The sequence below is a fragment of the Ostrea edulis genome, chromosome 10, assembly GCF_947568905.1.
Source record: "Ostrea edulis chromosome 10, xbOstEdul1.1, whole genome shotgun sequence".
NCBI lineage: Eukaryota > Metazoa > Mollusca > Bivalvia > Ostreida > Ostreidae > Ostrea > Ostrea edulis.
Window position 1 is genome coordinate 39,854,946 of NC_079173.1, and position 18,471 is coordinate 39,873,416.

An 18,471-nucleotide genomic window follows, 5' to 3' on the forward strand; every position below is an offset into this window, starting at 1 on the left:
GAAAAGAAAACAATGCACAATATTTATGAACAATATCAACAGTATACCCACCGCAAGTGATAAGAAAACAAATCTTGAAAACCTGTAGAAAGTTTAAACTCATTTTGTTAGACAATGGCTGAAATCAAAATACAAATGTATTACGCTTGTTTTCTTCAATATTCATTCAAATGAATTAAACACATCATGAAATACTATGTTTAATGTCTTTCCGTAACTTCATTCCCGGTAAAATTGCACTAGGTTTAAAAGGAATTATATCTACATGCATAACGGTAAATTTCAAGCAGAAAAATAGGAGAGATACTTTAGTGATGTCATTCCTTGTTTTTTTCACAACCTCAGTGAATTACCAAGGCAACATGGATGATAACAATTTTGTACACCGTGTTAAAAATCAACATAGATCTTATGATTTCACTGACGAATGGTCATATTACATCTAGTAAATCATATCATGTAGATAAAGAAGGTTTTTTTTTCCTAAGGCTTAATAACCGTTTGTATAAAATCATAAAGCCAAGTTATTTATAACGAACACAATGGCCAATCTCATGAATCCTATAAAGAACACGACCGCCGCGGTCGTCTAGAGGTTAGAGCGTTTGCCCCGCGGTGGTCTAGAGGTTAGAGCGTTTGTCCCGCGGTGGTCTAGAGGTTAGAGCGTTTGCCCCGCATGCGGAAGGTCGAGGTTTGAATCCCGGCCGCGACAGTCGTTAAAAGAGGTAGAGACAGTTCCATCGCCAAACGCTCGGCATCAGGTGTGAATGTCACGGATCATCGGAGATTACCTTAAAAACGGAAGTCCCGTGTCGCAGTAGATGTGGCACCTCAATGGCCTTATGGTGGCTCACTACACCATGAAATAGTTTCTCAAATAAGTACAAAATGATTTGATTATGAAAGATATGATGATATACAATAAGTATATATGCCAAAAAATATACAAATCTGGATAAAAACATGATTTTCAAAAAATTGTTTCAACACATATGAATAGACAAATAAATCAATCGATACAAATAATTTCACAAAACATTTTTAAATCGCCATCTGGTGACGTGGTGTCATACAGAGTATAAGCTTTGGTGTAGTGAGCTACCTTAAGCGCCAACCATAAGCCTAAATTTGAAGCTCTTCACCGGTATTAGTGAACAAGTATCGAGGGGGACGTTAAAAAATCAATCAATATAAAGAATATAACATATAGAGTGAGACACACACGGAGAGACACACCAGATCTTAGGAAGAGTTATATCCCTTGTGCACTGGGCACACCCGCCGTCACTTGTATGAGCCTTCTGTTTTGATGAAGTAAATGTAATAATGAAATATTGATCGAATTTAGTTTAATATTTTCCTTATTACTGGCTTTCTATAATTACAATTAGTTTATAATACCTAACATCTGTCTATCACAAAGTATGTATTCATATTATAATACATAATTTCTGTCTATCCACACAGTATGTAATCAGATTACAATTTCTAGCGTCCGTCTATCCACACAGTATGTAATCATACTACAATACCGATTGTCTGTCTATCCACACAGTATGTAATCATATTACACTATCTAGTGTCTGTCTATCCACACAGTATGTAATCATATTACAATATCTAGCGTCCGTCTATCCACACAGTATGTAATCAGAGTACAATACCGATTGTCTGTCTATCCACACAGAATGTAATCAGAGTACAATATCTAGTATCTGTCTATCCACACAGTGTGTAATCAGAGTACAACACATAGCGTCTGTCTATCCACAAAGTATTTATTCAGTTTATAATACATAATTTCTGTTTATCAATACAGTATGTAATCATATTACAATATCTAGTGTCCGTCTATCCACACAGTATGTAATCATATTACAATACCGATTGTCTGTCTATCCACACAGAATGTAATCATATTACAATATCTAGCGTCCGTCTATCCACACAGTATGTAATCAGATTACAATACCTAGTGTTTGTCTATCCACATAGTATGTAATCAGAGTACAACACATAGCGTCTGTCTATCCACACAGAATGTAATCATATTACAATACCTAGTGTTTGTCTATCCACACAGTATGTAATCAGATTACAATACCTAGCGTCTGTCTATCCACACAGTGTGTAATCAGAGTACAACACATAGCGTCTGTCTATCCACACATAATGTAATCATATTACAATATCTAGTGTTTGTCTATCCACACAGTATGTAATCAGAGTACAATATCTAGTGTTTGTCTATCCACACAGAATGTAATCAGATTACAATACCTAGCGTCTGTCTATCCACACAGTGTGTAATCAGAGTACAACACATAGCGTCTGTCTATCCACACAGAATGTAATCATATTACAATATCTAGTGTCTGTCTATCCACACAGTATGTAATCAGATTACAATACCTAGTGTTTGTCTATCCACACAGAATGTAATCAGAGTATAATATCTAGTGTCTGTCTATCCACACAGTATGTAATCAGATTACAATATCTAGCGTCTGTCTATCCACACAGTATGTAATCAGATTACAATATCTAGCGTTTGTCTATCCACACAGTATGTAATCAGATTACAATATATAGCGTCTGTCTATCCACACAGTATGTAATCATATTACAATATCTAGCGTCTCTCTATCCACACAGTATGTAATCATATTACAATATCTAGCGTCTGTCTATCCACACAGTATGTAATCAGATTACAATACCTAGTGTCTGTCTATCCACACAGTATGTAATCATATTACAATATCTAGCGTCTGTCTATCCACACAGTATGTAATCATATTACAATATCTAGCGTCTGTCTATCCACACAGTATTTAATCATAGTACAATATCTAGCGTCTGTCTATTCACACAGAATGTAATCAGATTGCAATATCTAGCGTCTGTCTATCCAGAAAGTATGTATTCAGAGTACAATTTGTAATGTCTTTAAATCGGCAGAGAATGACATTATATCACAATTTCTAACATTTATTTTTTCTATTCTTTAGGTAGCAGCCATTTCTCTTTACCTCATTTTCCAGTTTGTTTTTCTATCTGGAGCTCAAATATCGTTTGCAGCGTTCCTCAGTGCCAAACGATCAGCCCATTCTGATATCTGGTAAATGAAGATATTCTATGGGTATATGGATTGTAATGTAATGCAATATTTGCAAAATGTGTATAATACATGTAAGCCACTATAGGGAACTATTTAAAAATCATTGGGCCAGAAAAGTTTACTTTTTAAACAATATGTGCATGAAAACGTTCTGATATAGTACAGACTCAAGTTTGTAGAAATTATGGCCCCGAGGGGAAGGATGGGGCCACAATTGGGGGGAAAAGTTTTACAGAGAAATATACAGGGAAAATCTTTAAATTGGGAAAATCTTTAAAAATCTTCTTCTCAAGAACCACAAAGCCATAAAAGTTTACATTTACAAGACAGATTTCTAAGATAGTGCAGATTCAAATTTGTAAAAAAAAAATCATATCTCCCTGGGGTATTTTTTGGGTCACGATAGGGAATATGTAGGGAAAATCTTCTTCTCAAGAACCACTGGACCAGGAAAGTGCAAAATTTGCATGGAAGCTTTCTGACATAGTGAAGATTCAAGTTTGTTAAAACCATGACCCCAGGGGTAGGATGGGGCTACAATAGGGGATCAAAGTTTTGCATACAAATATATAGGGACACTTTTTGAATAAAATCTTCTGAAGAACCACTGGGCCAAGAAAGTACTAATTCATATGAAAGCTTCCTAACATAATGTAGGTTAAATATTGCTAAAATTATGGCGCCCAGGGATAGATGTGGCCACAATAGGGTATCAAATTTTCTGAAAATCTTCTGAAGAGGAGTCACTAGACCAGAAAAGTTTACCTTTACATGAAAGCTTCCTGACAAAGTGCAGATTCAATTTTGTCAAAACCACCCCCACCCGATTCAAAAATCTTTGAAAAACTTCTTCTCAAGAACCATTACATGAAAACTTCCTGACATAATGCAGATTCAATTTTGCAAAAATCATGCCCCCGAGGGTAAGTTGGGATCACAAAGGGGATCAAAGTTTTACATGCGAATATATAAGTAAAATCTTTAAATATAGACCAAGGTGACGCAGGTGAGCGATGTGATCCATGGGACTCTTGATTCATTTTGTTGTCGTTAGAAAGATTGACCCCTTTTGCTATGGAGTTCTGAATGACAATCAAGAAACAAAAACAGAACGATGAGTGAACGGTGAATGAACGGAAAGCTGGGAAAGTCAAACGTTTCAGGGACTGGGTATATACGACTCTATGACATCAAGCGTTTCAGGGACTGGGTATATGACTCTATGACATCAAGCGTTTCAGGGACTGGGTATATGACTCTATGACATCAAGCGTTTCAAGGACTGGGTATATATGACTCTATGACATCAAGCGTTTCAGGGACTGGGTATATATGACTCTATGACATCAAGCGTTTCAGGGACTGGGTATATATGACTCTATGACATCAAGCGTTTCAGGGACTGGGTATATATGACTCTATGACATCAAGCGTTTCAGGGACTGGGTATATATGACTCTATGACATCAAGCGTTTCAGGGACTGGGTATATATGACTCTATGACATCAAGCGTTTCAGGGACTGGGTATATATGACTCTATGACATCCAGCGTTTCAGGGACTGGGTATATATGACTCTATGACATCAAGCGTTTCAGGGACTGGGTATATATGACTCTATGACATCAAGCGTTTCAGGGACTGGGTATATATGACTCTATGACATCAAGCGTTTCAGGGACTGGGTATATATGACTCTATGACATCAAGCGTTTCAGGGACTGGGTATATATGACTCTATGACATCCAGCGTTTCAGGGACTGGGTATATATGACTCTATGACATCAAGCGTTTCAGGGACTGGGTATATATGACTCTATGACATCAAGCGTTTCAGGGACTGGGTATATATGACTCTATGACATCAAGCGTTTCAGGGACTGGGTATATATGACTCTATGACATCCAGCGTTTCAGGGACTGGGTATATATGACTCTATGACATCAAGCGTTTCAGGGACTGGGTATATATGACTCTATGACATTAAGCGTTATCTGTACATCTATTGCTAATTTACTGAAGTTCCAGATATCTTTGATAGCATCATCAAGTACATTATCACAAGCTTTAATTCAAGTCTTTCATCGTCGTGTTTCATTACAGGTATGCAAACGTTTTGATTTTGCTTCTTTTCCCAGAAGTGCTAATTCTATCGCGTGACGTGTGGATGTCCAACTTTATAGCACAGAAAAAGTATAAGGCATGGCCAGATCTAAAAATATTGATAATGGTAGGTAATGAATTTATGCACATTTATTTTACAAAGAACTTTACAAGAACGTGACTCATGGGATTTAATTTCAATGAATATGAATTTGAAATTATACAGTAAAACACGGTTTCAGCGAACATGTTTATAACGAATTCACGTTTTACAGCGAATTGATTTTTATGCGCTGTTGCTTTGAAACATAATTCATTTAACACGAATTGCATTGATAGTGAATCAAACTCGTTACCATTCTACCACACAGTTATCTACATTGTCTGTTTCTCTTTTTGATAGGGTATTGTGACATCTGTAACACATTCACTGGCCTTGGTCTATCTGACATCCAAGATATTTCCAAAATTACCACCATTTCTGATACCGTGTATTCTTTATGTTGGGAACTCACCCACGATTCTAGAACAACAGGTAATACATGCGCTTTTCTAGCCTGAGTTCCATGTACATCATGCGTAATTGGATTTATTCATAAAAAATAAAAGGGTTTTTTATTTGTCGTCTGCAACGTAGCTGTTCGTGTCTTGGAGAGAAGCGATACTTGTATACTGTCGACTTTTATGTATGGGAAAGACTCTATTTAAATGACATTCATTTTTCAACTGAAACATGTTGGTAGCGCTAATTTCATAGATCTCCAAATGATATGAATCGTTACAAGTTCAATATTAATAATTTTCGAAAGCAATTGTCAAATATTGTATGGTTAACTAAATATAATGATGTACAGTGCAAATAGAGCTTCAAACTTAAAACATTAGAGTACCAAGATACCAGAATAATTAACCAATTTTAGTCTCGAAAAAAAAACATTAAATATTTTCAAAAAATTAACGCTCTCTCTCTCTCTCTCTCTCTCTCTCTCTCTCTCTCTCTCTCTCTCTCTCTCTCTCTCTCTCTCTCTCTCTCTCTCTTCGTTTTTCTATCTAACCGTAATCGGGAGGTTGTGAGTTCGAGCCCTGCTAGTGTCATGACCATATCAGACTTTAGACGATCGTTTGGTGTGAGAATAAGGAGCCTTTTGCATATGACATTAAAACAGAGGCCCGGTACGCGGCAGACAATAGCGCATGATAGAACACTCGCTTAACACTGGCGTATATCTAAATCTGTAATCCTTCACTTCTCAATATGAGTGACAAATTCTGTACAGTACGTTCAAGAAATAAACAAAGAATCAAATCTTCCCTCTGTCTCTCTCAAAATACTTTGTAACCGATACGTTGGAACTTTGAATGCTTAGTAAGGACTTATGTTATTTTCAGAAAACCAAAGTACCACATTCATGTTGTACGGGAAGAAGAATCGTCCATATCATGCAAACACTCATAGCAGCTGTCATATCGACCATGTCTGTATTTAGCAAATTACTCAGTATTGAAGAAGGGTGCTTATTTGGAATTTCTATATTAGTAATAAGTTATCTACGATACATACCTTTGCGAAACCTCATCGTTGGAGATAATGAAAATGAAGCACAGAATGCTAAATTGTTGTATCGACTTTTACGCATTCTTGTAATTGTATTGACTACTTCGGTCGGTTTCAGCAGTGGAAAAGGCTACAACACACTTCCTTCCTTTAACAATATTCCAGATGATGAAGTTTCATGTTATGTAATTGCCATTTCCTGTTTCGCGCTTCTTATTCAAGTGAAATCCTTCATACCATCTTTCAGTGTGAAAGTTTCATTACTGTCGACGTTGATATGTTTTTGCAGCACATTGACGGTGAGCGTACTTGCTTTGTATATTCATGTCCAGAAGAATGATCTTGGATTGTTTACGCCGTTAAAAGATTTCCCGGTATCATTTTCAGTTTATCATATAGTAGTGTACTCTTTCACTTGTTGTTCTGTACTTCTGTATTACTTTGCTACTTTCTTTGATATCCAAGAGGGAAGTATCCTCAGATATAGAAAAATCCCTATGACGATATACGACATTTTTCCTTGTCAAGATCTTCTGCGGACAATGTTGTGCAAAATTGACAATTTCAATTTATTTGATAGAAATCATACTAGAATTTTCTTATGCACCACCATGTACCAAGAATCAGCTCATGAAATGAGTCGACTCCTGCGCAGTTTAAAAAAGTTATCCAACTCCAAAGCGATTCAAGTACGTCATATACACATTGAATCTCACATATTTCTTGACAATGGAGCTAACGGAAAGGATGTTAAAGAATTCGGAATACAGCTTTTATCTCTCATAGAGGAAACGTTCATGATGGAAGAGCAGTATGGGATCATGATTCATACACCGTACGGAATAAAATTATCATGGACTGTACCAGGAGAAATGCCTCTTTGTTTACACCTGAAGGATAATAAGCTGGTAAAGGGAAAGAAAAGATGGAGTCAGGTTATGTATATGAGATACATATTGAACTACAGGGCAAATATTGACAAGATGTATCGTAAAACAATTGATCCATTAAATTCCATGCGCAATGATTCTTCCGAATTCGTAAACGTAGGGATATCAATTAATGAACAAACTACACAAACCGAAAAAGACATGATGGACCAGGATGTGCCCACAGTAACGTTTGAAACCTCAAGTAAGGCATCCTCATTCAGTGATCTCACAACAATTACAAACCTCGAAGACGGCGAAACCAAAACTACAGATCTCGAAATACCATCAGGAAAAGTGGACATGTATTCCCCAAAAGAAAGCAAATCAGAAATAACTTTACGAGTCCCTCGTTTGCATTTTAAATCCAAAAATAGGAGATCTTCCTTCGACCACAGTTTTATTTCTTTGGGAAATCTACAAGACCGAAGCAATCTGAACGGTTTCAATTACGCTTTTGACGCGGATACACAGAATCGGGATTTGCCATACAATTTTTCTGGAGCAAAATTTCGATCTTCTTCATTCAATGACATAGAGTTTGAATATCATAAATATACAGCAGGGGAGCTAAGTCAGGCGTATAATGGTTCCGTTGAAGATGAAAAATATCGTGACTTCATTTTAGCCACAGATGCCGATATGTCTTTCGACGATCATAGTGTTCTGAATTTGTTGGATACCATTGAAAAAGACGTGAACATAGGCGGTGTTTGTGGAAGAACCCTTCCAATTGGCATCCATAGACATCCGATCGTCTGGCTACAGATGTTTGACTACGCTAAAGGTACTTGCTTCTCTACCAATATAAATGTCATTATGCATTCACTGAATTTTTTCTAATATATTTCTTGAAATTGACATTGCTTTCATAAACGATAATGAATACATGTTTGTTGCAAATTATTTCGATGCAGATTTCAATAGTGCCTGTTTACGTAATCATTACCAGTTATGAAGGGTCGTCAAGTTCAAAGGGTGCATTGGTTATTCCGTTTAAAGTAACGAATGCATTTAGGTCAACAATATGACATATTAGTGCTTGATTGATCGAATATTGTTTAACGTCCCTCTCGAGAATATAGACATTTTAGTGCTTAAGAAGGTGTCCATTATGATATCAGGCAGAGGTTGGCACATGTTATCTCTCAGAATTTCTAAAACTTTGTGTACAGGTTCTCACTCACCCTAATATTAAATTTGCCAAATAAAAAGTTTCTATCATGTTTAGTTTGGGTTCGATATGGGCAAAACTGCTTTATGATAATTTTCAATGTGAAAAGGTCACGAAATATTGGGGGGAAAGTGCTACGTTTGAACAGCTATAAAGTGTCATATAACTAAGAAATAGAGAACAGCAATATTTTATATGGTTGGGGTGGGGTCCGGGGGTTGGAACACACCTTCCTTTTTCTCTGGGACATCTATGTAGATTTTTTAGCATTAACCAGAAATTTCGTCACTCTCTTGTAAAGCATTTTCATTTGCATCCATGGAATAACATGCCATATTCCATTTTCTGCCTACATCAGATTGGCAGGACTTGCTTAATGCATGTTTACTCTGATGTTAAAAAAGATATTGACCAGATATTCAAAATGTTTGTTGAATTTTACCTACGGAAAATGTTAAAAAGTATCTTTAATTGATGAAGAAAGGATTAACTAGCAATGAATAATACAAATATCCATTTTGATGGATTCATTGGATATGATCTAATGCATATCTTAGAGCATTTTTCTGGAACCCCTCCCCCTTCCAAATCACTGGATCTGCCTGTTTATAAATGACAATAAACAAATAATGTCTTAATGCCTGGTACTTAGTAACATGGTTTGTAAAGAAAGAGCTAGTGCATATTTCTGACACTTGTTACAAACAGCCCCCCCCCCCCCCCGAAATTATGAAAATTGGCACTGAATTTATATTCATACATTAACAATAGATACATTTCACAGTATGGGATCTTATTTTATCACCCCAACACTCTGTTCTAATTTATGTCTAATGCTGCGTTCTGTTTGATTATTGGTTCACAAAAAGGAATTAAATTTGTCACTTCGAAAATCGAGATATGCTGCAGCGATAGAGTTAAAGTAGTGGTCATCATTCGATTATTCTTGTCAACTGCGAAGTGTTTCTATGAAATTTCTATCAATAGATCTAGAATGAAGTGGAACTATGAATTGTGCATTTCCCCTTATTATTTCACAAGTCTTTTTTCTGTAGTAATTCTGCATTCCATTCGATGCCTCGTCCCATCTTGGACTCAGCTGATATCTAAAAACAAAACGTTGGGCGAATAAATGGAAATTAAATAATGAACATCTTTAAATACCACTGTAGAAGGTCAAAAGACAATTTGATATTTATTTTTAATTATTTTGTACTTTTTCAATAAACATTCTCTCCTGTAACATTTACTTAAGAAGATCAAACAACAATTTCACATTTATTCTTAATTATTTTGTACTTTGTTAATAAACATTCTCTCCTGAAACATTTACCTAAGTAGATCACACGACGTTTTGATATTTTGTTTTTGAGTATTTTGTACGTTTTTAAAATACACTCCACAAATTCTTATTATGTAAAACTTAAAACAATTTTGATGCACCAGATGCGCATTTCGACAAATAATGTCTCTTCAGTGATGCTCAACCGAAATGTTTGAAATCCGAAATAACTATGAAGTTTTACAGCTAAATTATGATATATTTTAAAGATGTAACTTTCGTTTGCAAAAGTTCATTCAGTCGAGCTGTCCACCATTTGACAAAAACGAACATATTTTATTTCTTTAATTTTCTTTGTAATGTGTCAGTATCAGCCACAACACTATTTTGAAAAGTGTATCTATATTTACTAGTATTTGAAATTATCTCAACAAGAATTGTCTTAAGAAAACTTAGCTTGTCAAGTGAGTTAAAATCTTTTATAACAATCATGAATTGAAAATGCATGTATGTGCATGAGGAAATCATCTGTTGTGTGTGGTATTATAGAATCGCATAAAAGTTCAATATGAAGGGTCATGGTCTTAAGGTAATTCAAAAATGTTACTTATCAAAAGGATCACATATTTCTGAAATATCCAAACCCCATCTCTAACCATTCTTATTCTATTGTCAGTGTTGACGTTTTTATAATCTACATGTATGTCTGTCGAGTGAGTTAAAAACAAAAGGATTGTGACATCATAACTTTGAGAGCCTTTGGTCAGGACTTGTTGCAAGCACTGAACATGTCAAATGTGGAATTAAGCCCTTAACTGTAATAGTTCTAAACTCACATTTATGAATTATGACCCCAAAAACTGTTATAAAACAGTCCTACTTTGTAACTCTTGAAATCTTGCTGTCATGATACATTTTATAAAATGGAAATATGATGAACTTTCCATGACCACAATTGGCAAAATGTTCGGAACATGGTGAATTCCTGGTACTTGGATCGCAAATTTGCTGATCGTGGTCGTGCAGACGGGTGTTTAGTTTGCTGGTTTCTCCGATGTAGTTTTCATTATAGGTAGGTATTGTGTATTGTTATTGGCATGTAACCGTAAATAGCCACAGCAAACACTTCTATAATGAATTCATGGTTATAGCTGAGTAAGTTTCATTCCTTGTAGATTTAATTCATATTATGAACTTATCGGATATAACGACGCTTAAAAGTTTATAACGCTTCAGAGTGTGTTACTGTAAGCGTAATTTACTGTACATGAAACTGATCGCGGTAGATCAGTGGTAGAGGATTTGCTTTGTAACCGGGAGGTTGTAAGTTCGAGTCCTGCTCGAAACTTAAGATGTGAACATAGGTAGTGATTGGTCCTTCACGAAACACTCGGCATTTAGAAGTGAGAATCACGGATCTATCGGCTATGTCCTTAAAACAGAGGTCCCATGTTTCTGCAGGTGTTGGCAACAACAAGGAATCCTTATTGCTACGTCCCTGAGCGCTAAGCATAGGTCTAAATGTGTGGTAATTCACCTACAGCTGGCGTCGTCTCAATATGAGTAAAGTATTTTCGACGGAACATAAAAACAAATCAAACATGATGCCCATGTAGAAAGGTAAAACACACTAACGCTAATGTTTTGCTGTATCTGCATACGATTGCTTGTATGGAGTTTGATAAGTGTGTAACAGGACGGGAGAAAATGCAACGATGGAGCCCGTCTGACCGCTACATTCCTTCCCGGTACATTCCTCTCTACACCAAATCAGGTTCTATATCCAGGTCTGCTCCATTGCATGTTTCTCTACCAGTTACCACTGTACAATTTAGACATTTCATTGTAAGCCCTTGTAACACACGGACTTCCGGTCAAGATTTATACTAATGTAAATGACGAAGACATAACACACCAATACAAAGTAATAGTAATTTTGACAACTCGTGCAAAAACAAAATTTCACGGAACATTTCAAAATCTCTAGAAAATGGTACCAAATTCATAATTGAGTAACACATCGCATCAGAATCGTGTTTAATCATTTGTACCAGACGATTACACCACTAATCATGTAGTGTCATATATAGATATAGTGCGTTTCGTAGAGGGATCATAGATCTGTGGGTTCAATATGATCTGCACATGATTTGTGCATGCTTTAGAAAATGTTTTCTTTCAGCTCGTCTCGAAACGTTCAATAGACGTATCACATTGTGTTTTCTTTCTCAATCATGATGTTCCTTCGGCTATAATTGAATTCCATGAAATGCCATATACATCTACTGTTATGAAAAAAGTTATTCAGAATTTCGAATGCGTTACCGACAAAATACAAAACAATGTTTAATTGAGATTACATAGTACATATACATGTATGTTATATTTTTAAGATTTTTGGATGATAAAGAGTGCACAGAACATCATCGGCTCCGTCATGTGTTGTCCTGGCTGTTTCAGTCTGTTTCGGTTTGAAGCCATTAGTGATGTCATTGAAACGTTTGCGGAGCCCACACAATCAATTATGGATGTATTTACGAAGGACAATGGTAAAATGTTAAGTAATGATGATAGAATAAGATATTGTTAATTAGCACAAATTAGAGCAGTCACAAACTTCATATATACACAATAACAGTACGTGGGAAGTCATTAGCAGTGTAAGAATAAAACGGAAATCATCGCTCCCTTATTGTTTCACCTATTACAATTTATGACATTAAGATCGATCGCATTCATTGTGTATTTCGGAGAAAATTAAACGAAAGCTCCTGCATCTTCGAAGATGCCTCTTCTCATATGAATGAAACGAGAACATGAAACAAACTTCCCGATTCATCAAACTTTATAAAACGTTTTCACAATGCATCTATTACTGTCATATGAACATTTTGGAAAGTTATAAAAATGTAAAAACAATTCTGTTGTAAACACATGTCCCGGCATATTCAATCTAACAATGAATACAATTTTAGAAATGATTTTCAACTATATTGTAATGCCATATTTTGTAATTGACATTTATTTTTCTACAGCCGATGTTAAGGTAGGCGTTATTGTTTTCAACCTTTAGTCAACCTAGAAGTGTATCTAGATATATTATTCCATGAAATAAACCTGGAATCCTTTAGGTAAAAAGGGGGGAACCGGACTGGCTATCTAAATATGGTTACTGGTTACCAGCAGGGTAGCTTTAAACTCAGCGTATCAACCCCTTTTCCCTTAGATTCATATGGGCACAATTTCGTGTTGTCGTTGTCATTACTTACACAGTTACATGCGAAGACATTTTTTGATAAGTTTTCAGTAGAAAGAAATTGAAAATGCCATTAATTTCGCTATTATAGTGGTAGATATTACATAATTCTTAATAGTTCTTAATAGTTGATATCAAAATTGTGCTGGAGTTCCTTATTGACAATATATTCGTAGTAATTGGCGATCGAGTCTTCCTATAGTCAGATGGAATTCACATGGACATGAAATGTGCTCCTTTATTAGCTAACCTGTTTTTATATTTACGAGGCATAATCTATCAAAAAACCTCAGCTCAGCAGTACCAATACAACACACCATTGGGACAAGTGCTGTCTGACGTGTCTCATACTAATTCGTAGACCGATCTTGGTACATTGATTACGAGTTACACCGTTTATTTGGGTCAATATATAGGGCGGATGTGACCAGTTAACAGGGGATTATTACTACTCTGGTACATCCGGGGGTCCGTGTTTGCCTAACACTTTATTTTGTATTGCTTATACATGTAGGAGTTCTGAGATTGATCATTGCTCATTATCATCACCTTTCATTGAGATGAAAAGTTAAGATGATCAATGTCATAAATGATACATTTAGATATACCAACGTTTTATTGTTCTAACTACATGTTTATAATCATTTTCATTCCTATGTCAATTTGATATATCCCATTGAACCTGAAAGAAAAGCTAGCACATAGTTATCCACACCAGGTTCATAATTAGAAACATCAATGAACATAGATGATAACGACAAATTGACAATTCAACTTTATGACTTCAGCTTCATCACCAATTTCCCATATTTATGTAACGCAATATAATTCCATTATCACGTGTGTATGGCGTTTCTTAACTAATTTGATACGCAAGAGCTTGTTCTGTGTATGATCAGTTTTCAAATCGAAGCAGGCTCCTGCAAAACAAGTTAACGTTACAGGGTTCTAACACTCTTGTTTAAAGTCAGCATTTAGGAAATTCTATTGTTGTTGATACGATCGAAATTACCGATACATCCTGCCATTTGGGTCAAATGCAGTTTGAAGTGTTTTATATCATGTGTTAGTCCGTTCTTTACACAGTGATGTTGACTACGGATTACTCCGTTCAACCGATGATGATATAGTGTTCACGTTGGGTGGTACCGGTCAGCAGGGGCTGTCTACTCCCCCTAGGCATCTGATCACACCTGTAGTATGTCCATGGGTCCTTCATTTTTGCATACTTGACTAATCACAGTTCGTTATCTTCATTTTTTATTTTACAAAACTGACAAAAACCCATCCTTGGAATGTAAAGTGAGTTCTAGAGATTAGAGTATAATTCCAAAGAAATAAATTGAAAATGAAAATTAATTTGAATTATTCTGCTTTTCAATCCTATATATATTGATGGTGAGCAATCATGTCAATGTGTTTTTTTTACAACTTAGGAGAAGACAGATGGATGTGCACGCTAATGATGAAAGCGGGGTGGAGTCTGAGATACTCGTATCACGGAAAGAATACAACATTTTGTCCGGAGGAAACCGAGGAATTCATGAAACAGAGACGGCGCTGGCTTTTGTCTGACTTCGCCAACGCTGCAGTGGTGGCTGGTAATCTATGTGAGTGAATGCTGGTTAATAATTCTTTGTCAAATCTAGTATTTCCTTTTTGTTATTCGCGAATTCGGGAGTACCAGAAGTTAGGCGTTTTTAATGTATCATTCTTTTGTATTGATCGAACGTATCTATGTAGGTAGTGAAAGTTTTTCCATCGAAAATTGCTAAGAATAAGAATATGTTGCAAATGCAAAAACGTTAAAGGAGAATAACAAAGAGGATCGTGGGTAGTAAATGTGACGATAAAACACAATATGAGCACAATAAAAATCTAAATGTTCAATAAACTCAAAAAGAAAAAAGAATTTTAATCAGTAAATGAAATTAAATTGAGATAAATTGAAATTACATGTTTGCATGAACATACACAATTAATTGGATGACAGTCATTACTTGGTTTTTCTTTGATCTTTAGGAGGGTGTATATCACATATTATCAAAAGTGTGTCGATATTCATAATATCACATATACGATATCCAACTTCTAATATCTCAACATTTCACAAAGGAGGCAGGAGGAGTCATACAAATAAGACAAGATTCGACATTTGATTAAGATAGAATCTGCAGAATAATTTACAAGGCACAAAAATAGATAGATAAATAAATTGAATTCACTATTTCCATAGTGTTGAGTAAATCACATGTTGCAAAGTGTTGCAAATTGAATCTTTTTATTAGTGGATGCAAAAAATACCAACTCTGGAAAGGGGTCAGTGACAAGGTCATGGGATACATAATTGAGAGGTCGATGATATATACAAAATATCATTTCGGCATTGCACGGTCTGGAAGCTTCACCTCCACACATCATCTCGTGTCATCATGTAACTAATACTTACCGCTAACGTTTGATGTTTGTGGAGGCCATTAATCCTTCAAAAGTTCAAGAATTTTCCATACTCCTCAGTCAGCTGTATTGCTTATTGTAAAAGCACTGTCATCACCCATTTGGTTGAGGAAGTTTAGTTATATGTGTAGTTCTGTATTTTGATGTAGTCACATGCTGTTCATCGTTCAACTTTGTATTCTAGATTTTTAAGTTTCCTGAGAAAAAAATCATGACGGAATGGAATTTGAAAGTATGAAGTAGCATTTTGCTGTTATATACAATGTTCTGATAAATGATAGATAAATATATAATGATATTCTTAAATTTACAGTAACTTTGATGAGAAAAAACACAGCCTTCACGCTTCTATATACCCTGTACACACTGCAGCTGTTTATCGTTATGTTGTTATATCCTGGATCTACAATAATGATGCTTGCTCTGGGGTTTGAATTTGTTACCCGGTGTCCGCTGTTAGTGAATGCAGGATTTCTCTCTGCGACGTGCCTAGTGTTCTGCATCATCCAGATAAGCACATGGACCACTTACCGGAAGCTCATCGTTAGCAAACTTCTTATCCTGATTCTCGGTCTTCTGACAACATTCATTTTTATTTCAACAAGTGTTTTAATCGCACAGGACATTGCGAAAGGTATACTAGGCATCGTCGTTATCCTCGTACATACAGTTTTATTCATGAACAATAAAGTATGTTTCTTATTCATTGAATTAGAAAAAAGACGACGCAAAACGTAGAAACGATGTATACCCATTATTATCTTTATTATTATTATTTTTTTAATTATTATTATTTTGTAGACATTGCTGTTGGAGAATTAAGCCACATCGAGAACCTGGTGTTGGCTGGGGTGATTTTTGTGTATCTCTATTCGTCATTTCTGCATCCCTTTGAGCTGCATTTGCTATCCACTGGAATCGTATACCTATTTTACCTCCCATTGTTGAATATTCTACTTCCGCTGTACGCAGTTTGCAATATCGTGGACCAGACCTGGGGAACTAGAGATGATGTATATGATATTCTTATTACACTAGAGAATGCATGTGATTTATCATCAAAACGTATTTTGCCTCTCTGTCATGAACGTTTAACGAAAATAACCAGATCGATATCGTGAAGTACTAGCAATTATTTAGCATCACTATATCGTATATGAGTGTATGTGTTGAACATACATACATACATGTATATACTAGTAATATTATCAACATATTATTTCTTACAGCAAAAAGCATCTGTACCAAAACTATTACGACTGCCAAAGTTCAAGAAGCGTAGAAAGAAGCCAAGCTTGAAATGTACGTAAACTATTATAATTTCATTGGAAGTTGTATAAACAAGGTGAAATACATTATCCAATGTACGCTTAAGGAGGAATGCCAACCCAGTGGAATCTGATAAATATGACTGGAAAGTCTAGAATATGTACGATAATACTTTGAAATGGAAAACTTTCAAATTTACCTTATTTAGTTAAAATAGCATTATTAGTAAACATTAATCTGAAAAAATTTAAAACCCCTGTTAAACTCGAAGCAGGATTTACAAATCAGTAGTCAACAGGATAACCAACTGAGGCAGCCAGGAAGACAATCAAGTTTAAAAGGAATATACAAATATTCCTTATATTTATATTTAGGGAGAGGGTTGATATACACTAAGCCTGCTGACTAGTCCCATTAATTTGTTAAATAAATATTGATGCAACGATATTTATATTTTCATTCATGTTTCAAAAGGAAGTAATCGATGGTGACGATGTTGTTATTCGTCCGTAATCCGTCTTAACATATTGCAATTATTCATGTAAGTTACATGTACTAAGAGTCTTTAGTCAAAAGGGCAATCCATCATAGCGTAATTTCATTTTCTTTTCAGACAGAAGCAATTCTTATGAAAGCTTAAGTTCCTCGGCCATCGACCTACAAGACATAAGTGGAGAAGAAACAGCGTTTTGGCAGAATCTCGTAACTAACAGCATTGGAACAACCATTAACACAGGGCTTACACAAGAAGATCGAACCACAGGTCTCCGAGCTCTCCGAAACAAGACCATAGTGGGTTACCTTACTCTAAATTTGATCTGGGTTGCCTTGCTGGCAGGATTTTATGCATTTTTGATCAACTATTTCGAAGATAAGCTTGTGTATGGTATTGTCGTCCTGTGTCTCCTTGGCGTATCCGCCGTGGTTCAGCTATTAGGAATGACAGTGTACAGAATTAGTGATTGTCTCACGAGAGTTGGGCGCTTAATAGCATGAAGACTTCTTCCCTCAATACAGTACACACAGAAGTGCAATAATTTAATGTCATATATCTTGCTGTTTTCTCATCATGCCTAGTTACATGTCTATAGCAGTATATCATTCTCATATATTTATATGCATCTGTGTATATTTGTGTGTTACATATACTCCTTATAAGAAGTACATGTACGTGATTATGATTATACAAATTGTGGACCCCTATGATTATACAAATTGTAGACCCCTATGATTATACAAATTGTAGACGCGTAGATTATGATTATTAGCTCTTCTGATCCGAAGGCTCAAGGAGCTAATCATATGGCCATATGTTTGGCGTG

The 18,471-nt window shown here is 35.7% G+C and overlaps 1 pseudogene; it reads left to right on the forward strand.

Annotated features, from left to right (window-relative positions):
• The first annotated feature begins 203 nt into the window (after positions 1-203).
• Positions 204-18,145, forward strand: LOC125665411 (uncharacterized; annotated as a pseudogene).
• The last annotated feature ends 326 nt before the right edge of the window (positions 18,146-18,471 follow it).